This window comes from Nycticebus coucang, chromosome 3 (assembly GCF_027406575.1).
Source record: "Nycticebus coucang isolate mNycCou1 chromosome 3, mNycCou1.pri, whole genome shotgun sequence".
Lineage (NCBI taxonomy): Eukaryota > Metazoa > Chordata > Mammalia > Primates > Lorisidae > Nycticebus > Nycticebus coucang.
This window is the reverse complement of record NC_069782.1, coordinates 118,230,737-118,244,143: the sequence shown is the minus strand read 5'-3', so window position 1 is coordinate 118,244,143 and position 13,407 is coordinate 118,230,737.

Here is a 13,407-nt window from a genome sequence, read left to right as displayed (position 1 = left end):
TTCTTATAATTGTTTAGTTCTCTGGTTAACACGGTTCAAATTCAGTATTATTTTGGAAAGGTGAATATTTCTTTAAATAGTTTCGCATGAGTTTTGCAGGAGGTGACTTTGTATGATGACTTCCTGAGTGTGGAAGTTCTTGGACTGAACCCAACTGAAGGGTGCAGTATTCCTTTGACATCCTCAGTAACTGCTGTCTAGGCCTTGCTCTGCTGCCCCTCCGCCTCCCCAGTTAGAATCATCCCTTTAAGAACACATTTCTCTTCCTCCCTTTGCCTTCGGGCTTTTTTAAGAGACATTTTCTTCCAGAGGCCCTTCCAGGGCTCCAAATCCAGGTTAGTGACCCTGCTGAGTGCTTTCAGTCAGCCTGTGCTTTACATCTGTCACTACACTTATCACCCAGTCTTGCAGGGGTTGACTGGCTTTGTCTCACCTTCCAGTAGATTGTTAGTGCCATCAGGAAGACCCTGGCTGCCCCGGTCTCCCCAGTTACCAGCATGTGATAGACACAAGAAGCAAGTGGGTGAGGGAGATTGTAATGCAGAGGGGCACTCTCTGCATTATCTCCTCAACTTCTCCACAAACCTTAAACTATTTTCAAATGAAAAGTTAATTTAAATGTTAAAATATTACGAAAAGAAGGAAGTGGGAAGGGAAGAGAAGAAGAAATGGAAGGAGGAAAAAGAGAGAGCACACAAGGAAGAAAGGACAGTTAACAAAACCAACATCTCTTGCTCACAAATTATGAGCCAGCAACTTTCACAAATGGTTCTTCGTTACTTAATGCTCATCATTATAGCCCAGTGAGGTGGGTGATAATTAAACTTACTTTGTAAATCAAGAATTATAGCCAAAAAGCTTACGTAATGTTGGCAAAATTGGTTTAATAAGTAGCAGAGGCAGGAATCAAGCTTAGATATTCTTGCTTACAAGGCCTTGCTTTTTCTGTGTCCCCACCCTTCCATCCCCCAAAACACATCTATTACCCTCAGGTACAATGAAATGGGAATAGATGCTTTGTGAGGATTGTGTTTCATGGTCAAATATTTTTAGAAAATTCTGGTTTTAATTTAAACAGACCTCTTAATCCAAGTCTTATCAGAGCCTGTAATATATTAATATATACATTGTGAATATCTAACAGGGAAATAATGGTCTTTACTGCTCCCTGAACTTCTTTGTCTATGGAACCATTTGAAACCTTTTGAAGAATCTATTGAATGAACACCTTATGAATGCGGGTGTTCTGGGGAAAATAGTGTGGGCATCTCTAAAGGTTATTTAAATATCCTCAAACCTTCAAGGGCAAAGAAATACAATTTTAATAATAGAATTGCAGCGCTCTACCAGAGGTGGGAGGTATTTTGGACAACCACCCTGATTTTATCCAAACCATACCATATAAGTTAAAGCTTGTTTCTTCCACTGATTCCCTTGCCTCTGAACATTCTGAATAGCATTTAAATTCATACACATATCTGACTATGTAAAAATCCAGGAGGATTAAAAGAAGGAAAGAAAACAACATATTTTAATCACCAAGAGTACTTTTGTTCCTTTCACATATGGACCTGATGTTTTAAAAATTGCTGTCAACCAAATTGTTTTTAGTAAAAAGCAGTAAGTTGATTTTAACAATTCTCAACTATAGTGGACATCCACAATTGTTTCTCCTAGATTTTTTCTCCTCCTTCCTGGTAACAGCACTTGTAAAGTGCCCTTAGAAAAGTCCCTCTCTCCTTTTCTTAACTGTTTCATGGGACTGGCTCTTTTAGTTAGAGTTCTCCAGAGAAACAGAACCAATAGGATGGATGGATAGATAGATATTAAGCAACTGGCTTGCATGAATGTGGAGGCCAGCAAATACAAACCCTGCAGCATTGCCAACATGCTGGAAGAGTTGAGGTTGCAGATCAATTCCAAAGGCAGTTCTACTGGCAGAATTCCTGCTCTCTCAGGGAAGCTCCGTTTGTTTCTTAAGACCTTCTTCAACTGATCAGATAAGGCCCATCCACCTTATGGAAGACAACTTCTTTATTCAAAGTTTACTGATTTAAATGTCGATCCCATCCAAAAATTAGCTTCACAGGTGACCTACCAGACTCATGTGATTTCCTCTCAGAGTGGCTTCCTCTCAGCATGGGTTGACTACTTAGCTCTGGAACCATCTACAATAGTTCTAACCAAATATCTGGGTATCATGGCTTAACTAAGTTGACACACAGCATTAGCCTTCATGGTGGCACTGACACCCATCCTGGGCTGCAGCTATACATGTTGGGGTGGGAAGGGAGGAGGAAACCCGTCTTGGCCCAACCCAATCAGTGCATCACACTCAGTTGGAGTAAAGCTTGGGACCTTTACTGAAACACTGGGACACAAACTCTTTTTCTTCTCCTCTGAATTTGAAATGGAAACATGTGAGATGTAAAGCTGATGTGGTTGCTTGTTGCACTTCCAGAGCTAAGTAGTCAACCCATGCTGAGAGGAAGCCACGCTGAGAGGAAATCACGTGAGCCTGGTAGGTCACCTGAGTGCTGGATGGGTATGGTCCTGATATTGTCCCTTGCCCTCCCCACTTACCCAACTCAATGAATTCTAAGGTTTTGCTTGAACCAGATTCGTACAACTGAAAGGATCTGAACTGATAGGTCACCAGAGTTTATGAACAGCATAAGAAGTCCTCTGTTGTCAAAATTAATCTTTACAAATTAACGATTCTGGCTTTTGCTGAAGCAAGAGTGATTGCCTAAACAATCCAGTGGAAACTGCTGAGTATCTAAGAAACTTCTACTGAAGAATTTTTCTGTCACTAGAGGGCGTCAGAGCCCACATCACCCAAGTGACAAAATTAAATTTCATTTCCATCATTTAACAGAAATATATTTGGATCCTTGGGAACAGAAGAGAGAGGAGGGAAAGCTTTGATTTGTATAGGTGGTCTGTGAACCTGATAATATAGATATTTTCATTTCCCTGAGAACCTTTTAAAAAGGGGGGCGGGGATTATAGAAATGGTACATGCAAACACCTAGTACATGCGTTAAATTCTAATTACTACTTTTACATTGCTCTTCCTAAATGACACGTCTTTGTAAGACAATTTGCTAATTTGGAGTCACACTTCAGGTGGAAAGAAAAATAAGTGATGTATTTTATAATCTCCTTTCCTGTACTTCTTCCTGTAAGACGAAAAGGGCCTTGGGGCCTGCTGCCCAGGGCCTGAAAGTTTAGCCACCCTCATATGGAGCAAGTGATTAAAGCTCCAGATTTTTCCCACTGTGAAGAAAATAGGGAACACTTTTTGGGAGCTGCTGATCTGAGGCAGATGAGATTTAGTCCTGAGTGGGCTTAGTGTGGAAAGCAATATATTTCTCCTACCTTTTGCCCTTTCTGTGGTCCCCTTATATATGTATGTTAAGTATATATTTAGCTAAAATATATTTTTAAATCGACTTTCTTTGTTACTTCAGTAATTTTGTTTTTAAAATAAAATATTACATTATAACCATACATGGAAAATCAGTATTCCCTGCCAAAAATAGAAGATATTCATAAAAATAAATACACAACCATTGAAATAAAATAGTTGCTGCGTACCACTAAAAGTTGTTTCCCAAATCACCAGTGGCAAGGGCATAGTACTTCTGTAAAAGGTTGACTCAAGGGTGGCGCCTGTGGCTCAAGGAGTAGGGCGCCGGTCCCATATGCCGGAGGTGGCGGGTTCAAACCCAGCCCTGGCCAAAAAACCACAAAAAAAAAAAAAGGTTGACTCAAGGCATGGTAGTGCCTTTTCTCTGCTTTAGGTTTCCTCTCTGCCCCCAAGTGACCGCCAGAGAAAAATGAGCAAGCCTGGGTCTCAGACCCTCCACAGGAGAATGGAAAGGAAGTGACTGGGAAGGAACAGGAGAAGGTGTCAGAGCACAGTAGGGGAGGCCTGGTGGTTGTCTTTCAAGCTCTTTCTAGTGCCAGGGCAGTGGGATAGGGACCCTCTCTAGGACAGCATAGGAAATGCTTTGTTAGAAGAGCCTAAGGAGAGTGATGGGTGGGTAAGAGGGAGGACGGCCATGAGTGACAAGGAGCTGGAGAGAGACTGTGGAGTGGATGTTGAGAGGAGAATAGAGGAGCCAAGGCTAATTTAAAGCGCAGAGCACATGGGCAGGAGGGAGCAGTAGATGGTCTTCTGCAGACGGCAGCCTCAGTCACCTGAAAAAGGAACTGTTGTTACTATCTGGCACACCTGGGGAGGGGAAGAAAGAGTGAGCTTTTTGACCCATGCACCTGATCATAAAGAAATTTTCCTCTTCCTGAGAACACCCCGTGTTGGCAGTGTGTCCTGTGAAGGATAGACTTGTGGATTAAAGTCCTAGTTTACTTTGCTACCTGTCCATAATATGGAACCTCTTGCAGTCTCTTTTTTCTCACCTGGCAAATATAAGCTGTTTCAACAATAAATAATTTGCCTGAATGTTTAACATGCATTTTGTAATTTCTATTTTGTTTTATTTTATTGTTGCAATTTCAACACCACGTGGATCACCAACATCCACGTGGTGTTGACTATGGATGGGGGCCCTGCCCATAGTTACCCACATCCGTGCCCTTTTATTTCCCTATTTTGTTTCCTTCCTTCCTAGGTTAGAGAACGTAAGCATTCTCCATGGCCTATTATTTTGGTTTCTCTGTGGAGAAAATCATATTTTTTAAACTTCTCAGGAAAGGAATTATTGGATCAGGCTTTTTGTGCATATGGGTGTTCATTATTGCCTCTATTCAGGACTGAAAGTGAGAAGACCCTTTTTCTGTCTTTCTTTCCCTCTCTTGCACTCTCTCCATGTCCATCCCCATGTGACTTGGCCATTTAGACAGGCTCAGTGGTTTTATGAATAACTAAATTGCAAGAGTTGAAAAGGGCCTGGCTCAGAGACCTTACTGCATCAGCCTTTTGAAGTTCTCTTATATTAAGGCAAAACAAAAATCAATATACTATCAAAATGGGTTGACAAAAACCATGGGATGCTTTATACATTTCCATGTATCAAATCAATGCTTTTAACATTTAGAGTTTCAATGCAGAATCACACTTGGGATTACTGTCATGATATCATGGCGTCATCTGTCATTAGACATATGACGCTAGTTCACTAGTATTATTTGAGGTCCTTCATGGATGTGAGGCCTGGGCTATTCCTAGAGAATCCTGATAGACTGACCTACAAAAGCAGAAAGTTAGGGTGAGAGACACCTCTGGGACCTTGAGATTAACAGCCTGGTATTTAAACTAGACTGTCCTCTTCAGCAGCCCTGGGAATCTGCACCAGCCTTAACCTGAATCCTGCTTGCCCTGGTTCCCTAGGCGGTTCATGTCATTGAATACTGTCCAGTGGTTAGACATTCTCCCTGGTGTTATAATTTCCTGTAGTGTGACAAGTGTTTGCTCAACACCCACTATGCCAAGAACACTACTTATAAACAGAACTGGAATAGCTCTGTGAAAAATGGACGAGAGTAACCCGCCCCTCCCCCAAGGTAGGAAGAGGCATTTCACCATCTGAAGCCTCCCCATAAACCCTACACATCTTAAGAGTTTTTCATTCAAGCAACAAGGATAACTAGGCAGGCTGGCTCCCTGATAATCGTGAACTGAAATATAAACCTCTTACCAGCCTCTGCACCGAGGAAAGCTACTAAGCAGGCATTCCTCCATCTGGCTTTAAAATCCCCTTGAAATAGAAGTCATCCGGGGGGTGGTTATCAAAATTCTTTCCAAAATTTTTTCAAATTTATTTTTATTTAAATCATGAAAATACGTTGGGATAAATAGTGTAAAGAGAGGGGAATTGTAAAATCAAATGAAAGTAAGATACCATTGGCAATATCTAATGCTTACATAGTGGCTGGGACATCTATGTGCTCTTTGTATACCTGTCCCACTACTGCCCAGGAAGCAGCTCCTAACACCACTCTATGGACAAGAAATTCACAATGATTCGCCTAGGTCACACAGTTACTAGGTAACAAAGGTGAACTCCTGAAGTCCACGCTGAATCTACTTCTGCTTCAAAAGTTATCTCATTGACCCTATGAACAAGACGAAAATTACCCAAGGAAGTACAAAGCCCAGTTGCTTTGCTGTTCAGATGGACACGTGATCAACAGCATACTCTTGTCATTTTTTTTTTTTTTACTTCAGGGTTTATTGACTGAGATGGTAACATAGTGAAGGGAACCCTTTATTGCACTGGGTAATTCTGCTGCATAAGTAATTTTGCTGCTTATATCCATATCATTTTCTTTTTTTTAATTTTATTATTTTTTTATTAATATTAAATCATAGCTGTGTACAATAATGCGATCACGGGACACCATACACTGGTTTTATAAACAGTTTGACACATTTTCATCACACTGTTAACATAGCCTTCCTGGCATTTTCTTAGTTATTGTGTTAAGACAATTATATTCTACATTTACTAAGTTTCACATGTAGCCGTGTAAGATGGTAGGATTATAGTGGTCTTAAGAGCATGGAGGAGAGAAAATGAAGACAGGAAATAGAGGCCACTCTGTGGTTCGCTGTCTGGTCCAAGGTTATGGTAAAAGCATTAGGATGGGGTCAAACTTCCTGGCTGTTTCTTCTGTGGGGCTCACATTTAATAATTTGGCTGCTCCCTGGTCACTTTATATTGATTGAAGTCTCTGCCATCTCTGTGCTACAAGTAGTCTTGAAGCTCTTCCCACATTTTAGGAATCCCTCTTATGTACCTTTGGGCTGTGATTCCCCTTCCCTTCCCTTCCCTTCCCTTCCCTTCCCTTCCCTTCCCTTCCCTTCCCTTCCCTTCCTTCCAACTTTTTCTTTCGTCCTGTCTGACTTCTATCTCTTGGACATTGCTTACTTTTTCTGATTCTTGATTCCTGTGTGCCATGTCAATTCAATAGCTTCACTTTACATTTTTAAATCACACTTTCCTTACTTAGAAAATGTGCAAAAAATGGCTGCTTTACTCATGGATTTATGAGGATCAAATGGGATTATATAGAGTACAGTTAGTTGTAAGTTGTATACTCCATAATAAAGTGAAATTTTTTTCATTTTTTTATTCTAAGAATCCCAGTTCACATCACCATGCAAATGAGATTGAAATAACATCAGAATTATGAGAGTGCGACTGTAACTCCACACTGTAACTCAATGTTTTTCGAACCTTAATATGCATGTCAATCACTTGGCAATATTATGAAAATTCAGGTTCTGATTCAGTTTGGGTGGATCTGAGAAGGAGTGTGAGATTATGACTTTCTCACCAGCTCCCACAGGAGGCTGATGCCACCATCTGGAAAGGAAGCATGAGGGGGCAAGAGTCTAGCCAGCTCAGGGAAACCAGCCATTAACCCAGCTGTTTGATCTCCTACAGATAAGAACAAACTACCCTGCTTTCAACCTTTGGGCCAGCTGTATTATAATATTGTTCGAACATTTCTTCAGTGATATTAGATGAAAAATGTAGGAACATCACAAACCCAATAATCCCATAATAAACATATTTTTATCCAGTTACTGTTTAACTTAATGTGATAGTGCTTAGGCCAAATTTTTACTTAGCAGAAACAAGTCTGTCTTGACTACATAAATAAATGTTTCCGATCAAGGAAAAAAAAAAAAAAAACTTAGTTCGTTTTCAAACACACTGAGCTTTTATTTCTGTGAACAGAAAGAGAACTGGCTAGAAGCCTGCTGATTCTCTCAGCCAATCAGAAAAATGTGACCATAAATGTCCATGAATTCCCCCCTCAGTGAATCTCTGCCTTTTTTATTTCTGTCACAGGGACATGTATCTTACAGTTCTGTGCCACATATTCTGCCTTTTATGTCTTAGTCTCTTCCCAAAAAAGAAAAAAAAAAAAATGTTCACACAAGTGGGATCACTCATCTAAAAATCCATTGTCTTTTATATTAAAAGCTGTTAACTTAATACACAGGCAGCTTTTGATTGCCTCTTCCTAACAATATCTAACACATTTAGACTACTTATAACAAGCCAGGTACTATCCTAAGAGTTTTTATAAATATAATTTCATTTAACGCTCATAAAGGTAGTTCACCATACAGGTGAAAGAACCAGGCCCCAAGCAGTTAAGGGTCTTGTAACAGTTGCACAACCAGTAAGTTAGAGAGCTGGGATTTGAAACAAGCCAGTTGCTTCCCATATTGAACAATGTGCTGCCTTCTGGAAGCCACTCATTCAACAGTTAATTGAGCATGGACTGTGTGTTAGACCCTTTTACATAGAGTATCTCATTTAACTCTCTTAATTCTCATATCCACACCTATGAGGAAAAAATAACTTTTCTGATTCACACAAACAGGTAACTTGATAAAGTTTACTTCGCAAGTAGGGTACCATGATTTGTCTGATCCTAACGCCTGTGTTCTTTGCACAAAATATCCTATCTCCTGCCTTTTTAGTGAATGAGACAGTTTGCCTCACACTGCTTTTTACAGAAAGCCCGTCTGAAACCTCTGCATACACCTGAGCACAGATCTCAGCCTGAGACTGAAATACCTGGCCTAACCTTTGTTCCCCTGATTTTCTCATCCCACCTTTCCCACCTCTCAGGTTCTCCCTTCCTAGTGGGTGACGTCTCTGCACCCCTGCCCGTCCCGCTGTCTGTGGCACTTGCACCACAGTAGACGTTGGATTGAATTGAGAAGTGTCCCTGCACTGTCTGTCCCTTGGCTCGTCTCCCGTGCTAAGATCATGTCTCTTAATTTTGCCTTCCCTTCCTTGGGTACGAGTTCAGAACTCACCCCAAACCAAATTGACTATCTAGTTTTCCTGTTGTGAATGTAGCTAAAGACCACAAACTGCAATGATGAAAGATAAAGCAAGGGTCAGTCTCTTGACTAAGATTTATCAAGGACTTGACTGAAAAGGTGCATTATACACATACAGTCTCATATGGTCCTCACATTCTTTTAGTATCTAATATTATCCCCACTTTTCACATTAAGAGGCTTAGCTTTGCAAGACATGATTGCAAGAGGGACTTTACCTAACAATTGCAATCAGTGTAACCTGGCTTATTGTACCCTCAATGAATCCCCAACAATAAAAAAAAAAAAAAAAAAAAAAAAGAGGCTTAGCTTTGGTGAATTTAAGTAAATTATGCATGGCCAGTTTGTGGTAGAGCTGGGGTTGCGCCACACATCTGGAGGCTCCAAATGGACCCCACCTCTTTGACAGTGTATCGTCTGCCCTTCACTTGTGTTGACTTCCTCTCCGGCAGCATCTACATACTCTGTCTTTATCCTGCCACCCAAACTTCTCCTCTGGAACAACCTCTTGTCCACTTTGAAATTCCACTTTCCATAGAAGGGAAAATCAAAGACCCAGGGCTTTTCCTAACTCACTTTACCCCCTTGTGACCTTTCCCAACTTAGAACTTTCTCAGCACTTTTGAGGAAGAGTGAGATTAGTTTTTGTATTTGTAGATTGTAAAAATTATCTCTCTCTTTTAAAGTTACACTTCAGATAAATACAGATTCACTTGGACTTGAACTATCCCACTCTTTCTTATCATTGCTTTGTAACTATACTTGATATGCCATGAGACTTAGTCCTAACCAGAATGCAAGTCGCTGGAGAGGGAGACATATTTGTCACTTTTTTGCATGGAGGCTTTAAGCTGAAGTCTAAAATACCAACAATTTTCCTTAACTAAAGGAGTATTTGTGAGTACTTACTGTGCACCCTACAGAGTGCCAGGCCCTGGAGAATACCAGTAGACAGGGTAAGAACGGCCCCTATCTTCCTAGACTTTATAGTTAGTGGAGATGACAGATTAGAGTAATTGTAAGAGTCAGGCCTGACTGCTCTTTGCCTGTGAAATGTTTCTCCTTTTTGGCTCACCAGACCGCACTGTTGTGGTTCTTATCCTCCCCCGGCTGTCCTGACACCAGCATTCTGCCTATGCTCAACATTCTGCTGCCAATAGGTGGGGAACTGCAGCCTTGGGTCACACATGGCCTACTGGATCCTTCTTCATTGTACATTTCAAGTGTGTCACACCTCATTCCTGCTCATTTTCCACTCATCGCCTCAAATTCTTACTGTGCCTAAACGTGAACTCTTTCATTTCCCTCTAGACCAGAAGGGTGGGGGAAATTGGAAGCAATGGACATAATAAAAAATAAATAGATAAAATAAAATTTCAAGTGAACAAAAGTCCACTTTATCTTTGGGACTACATGGCCAGCTTCTGAAACCACAGACTTTGCAAATGGGCTTTGCCATTTTCTGTGTCTGTCAGTCTCTGTAAATAGCTTGGAAGCTCTTTGAAACCAGGAACAGTATTGCCTATGATTCCATTTCTGCAGGGTCTCTACTCCAAAGCCTTACAAGTACTTTACACATGTGTGAGGAGGTGTGTGACGAGGACACAGACACTTGAAGTGACCTTTGCTTAGAGTCATGACCTTTGCTGTTGCTCTCTGGATCCATCTGGCCTACTAACCAGATGGCTAACAAATTATACCTGTATAGCCAATCACCTTCAAACTTTTCTGATGAATTAGGTTTGGGTTTTTATCCTGATTTTTGATAGAAAGGTCAAAACCACTGCATCTATGCTGTCCTTGAACACATTTAGAGCACTTACTATGAGCAGGCACTATTCTAAGGGTTTTATAAATATAATTTCATTTAATCCTCATAAAGGTAGGTCACTATACAGATGAAGTAATCAAAGTCTCAAGCAGTTAAGGAATAGTAGTTCTACAACAAACAACTTATAAATCTGAGGTTTCAAGTTTAATAAACATGTTAAGAAAAAACAAGAGGGTCATCATCAACAATTAAAAGGGAGAGTGGGAGGGAGAGAGAGACAGGCCTCAGTTTGAGACTCTCATGTTCTCTTTCCCCCACACTTCATTAGGGTTGTTGCTGCCTATACTGTTCGAGTTTAAAATCATCCCAAGATGAGTAGCCTACAGTTTAAAAGTTCCTGACAATTATTTGGCCAGACTTTCATTGCTCCTGAATTCTGGCATCATCGCCTGTGAGAATCTCTCTTTGAAGTCAGCAAGCATCTGGCCTATGATGAATCACAAGGTCTCCCTTCTTAGTAGCCAAGGCTGGTCAGGCACCCTGCTGCAGAGTCTGGAAACTCACGGATCCCATTTTTTTCTTCTTATTTCAGTTTTTACCTCTTTCCTTCTGGCATCCCTCTCCCTCAGCACATGCATGTGTGCGCACGCACCCACACACACAAACAGCATAACCCATTCCATCCAGCTTAATAGCAAGTAAAGAATCTATCATTTGGCTCAATGGAGTAGGGCACCGGCCCCATATGCTGGAGGTGGTGGGTTCAAACCCAGCCCTGGCCAAAAACTGCAAAAAAATAAAAATAATAATAATAATAAATAAATAAATAAAAATAAAAAATAAATAAATAATCTATCATTTGAATTTTGTTTGTTCTTTCTCTTTCTCAATGTTTCAGCCTGTGGACAACGTTTCTAAATATGAAACATAAAGGTTTTCTGAGCTGTTAGTTTTCTGATCTGTAAAGTGAATGATAACAGAATAAGTTATATAAGCTTATTATGAGGATTCTTGATGAATAATTAAGTTCTTCTTAATAAGAGCAATATGTAAGAGGTCAAATTCAAAGGCAGCAAAGAGGAGGAAGGTTTGCTTCTAGCTTCAGGTATCATAGAAGGCTTTTTGGAGAAACTACCGTTAGATGTGGAACAACTTAGCATGAGTTAGTAGGAGACAGGACTCGGTTTAATAAACTTCCCCCCTCCTGGTGGCCTGTATAGCTGAAATTCCTCAGCTCCCTGGCGGCAAGGTGTGCTCAGGCCAAATGGACCTACTCTGCCTAGTCACTAGACCAGCTCTCAGCAGGAGCCTGACCAGTTGCCATTTCTTCTTTCCTTTCAGGTTGAGTTCCAAGAGGACAGACTCTTTTTTCACCTACCACTTTCCGTGAGGTCAGAGTAGGTGTGATAGAAGCTTGTAGATTCCTACAAATGTATTCACAATTGCATTTTCTCCACTTCACTTATTTATACAAAAGAGAGTATCAAAAGCTTATTTTTGTTTTTTAATAATTTAGTCCAGGGAAGTCTTAATTCATTAGATGTCAAAAGAGCATAGAATAAGCTTGTCCTTTGAGATCTGTAGGGGTACGTTTTGCTATGTATCCCAAGGAATTTGGAGGATGTAGCCAAAATGACCTTAACCAACATCAAGCCTCTCAAACATGTCTTCTCTACAAACATTGGTATTGGTTTAAGCCTCAAGGAAGGTCTAATTAATGTTTAATGAAAGAATTTAATTCAATTTTCAACCAAATGTACCCAAACACCTAAACATTTATATTTTGCTATACTGAATAAAAACATTTTTAAGAAATTTTGTTCAACATTTTGTTTCTATCATAGCCTCTTAATCATAAATACAGTTGAATTACCTTAAAATTACAATCAGTCTCAATACTTCACACGCATTTTTAAATAACCCAATTTTCACTGAATTGCTGCTCACTAAGGTCAGGATGCATGACAGATATCTCAGTCATTATGTAGTTAATAACTGAAAAGGAAGTAGGTTTTAGCTATAGAGTTATAAAATCTTATGGTTGAAAACACTTGAATTAGGTCAGTGCAATGAATGAATTATTTAAATGTGATTCATGGGGTATTTTTCTCCATTTTGCATGATCCTCAAAATGAACCAATAGCTTGTCCTCAACTTAATCAATCCCTTTCTTTAAGACTAAACCCTGCCCTCATCTTTACTCTAGCATTTGCTGTCATGTTGCTATATTAATTACATGTTATCTATTATGCATTATATAGATATGTACTACAATTAATTAATAATGTTCTGTCCTAGGGGCCTAATCTAGATGGGATGTGAGACTCACTGGCAGGGCCTAAGATTTTGGTGACCATTAGTTTGCGAATCTAATAAAGAAGAACCAAATGATGCCTTTGTCACAAATATTGATTCTAAATTAAACTCACTGAATTACAACTGGATATTGTTATGGTGTAGCACCTTAGGATAGGTACTAATGCTGATACGACACTAAACATTCCCTAAATCTAAGGGGTGAAGACAGATCCAAGGGAGGTGAGTCTCAAAAGCCGTCAGTCACCAAAGTCTTGCCAAGGCTCTTCCGGCTCTGAGAGTCTAATATTAAATCTTCCAGTTTGTGGCCTTGTTTTTATTCTCAAATATTTTGAGAGCCCACTATGTGCCAGGCACTGCTTTATGATTTGGAAGCTCAGCAATGAACAGAATTGAAAAAAAAAAGTCCCTATTCTCGTGGAATTTACAGTCCAGGAGAGAGGTAGTCAGGTCCCCTTTTACAGAGTCCAGAGCTGGCTGATTT